We start from the raw sequence: 576 nt of genomic DNA on the forward strand, positions 1-576 counted from the left end.
TCTCGACCCCATCTCCATTACAGTGACTCACACGTCCTCCTCTCTCTCTCTACCTCTATTTCTGTCCTGTGAATTTGCCACATTCCAATAGCCCTCCGCTGTTTGTTTTGGTTCCCGTAAGTAAACTCTGGTTCGACACGATTCTAGATTCTTTTTAATCGTTTTTTTTCTCCCTTCCTAGTTCCTTGTCCATTTTTTATCCAAGTTTTTTATTATCCGTTTTATTATCTGATTAGGAATGTTTTCCTTTTTTTTCTTAAGAGACCATTTTTTTCAAAGGAGGATCTTCCACACAAAATATATATACCGGTTGCGTAACTAAAGCCATACATCAATGCCAAGAGAATCGGAGGAAAAAAACTAGACCAGTCCATATAAAAATAAATGAAGGGCATAACCTCGGGGAGAGAAGAGAGGGGCATGTTATAAAACATTAAAAATTATAAATAGACGTGACAGCAACTACGTTAACAAGTGGAAAAAAAAGTTACCCTTGTACAAAAAACAAAAAAAAACTGATATCAAATCATCAATCGTCAAATCAACTGCTAAAATTGACAAGAGTAAATACTTTCG

General features: G+C 35.8%; 1 protein-coding gene across 1 annotated transcript in view; it reads right to left on the reverse strand.

The window, feature by feature from the left end:
• The window catches only part of LOC119586950 (probable dual specificity protein kinase madd-3), a gene marked incomplete in the record, with an annotated part of 25662 nt that overhangs the window by 19980 nt on the left and 5106 nt on the right, over positions 1-576 (reverse strand).

Source organism: Penaeus monodon, chromosome 22 (assembly GCF_015228065.2).
Source record: "Penaeus monodon isolate SGIC_2016 chromosome 22, NSTDA_Pmon_1, whole genome shotgun sequence".
Taxonomy (NCBI): domain Eukaryota; kingdom Metazoa; phylum Arthropoda; class Malacostraca; order Decapoda; family Penaeidae; genus Penaeus; species Penaeus monodon.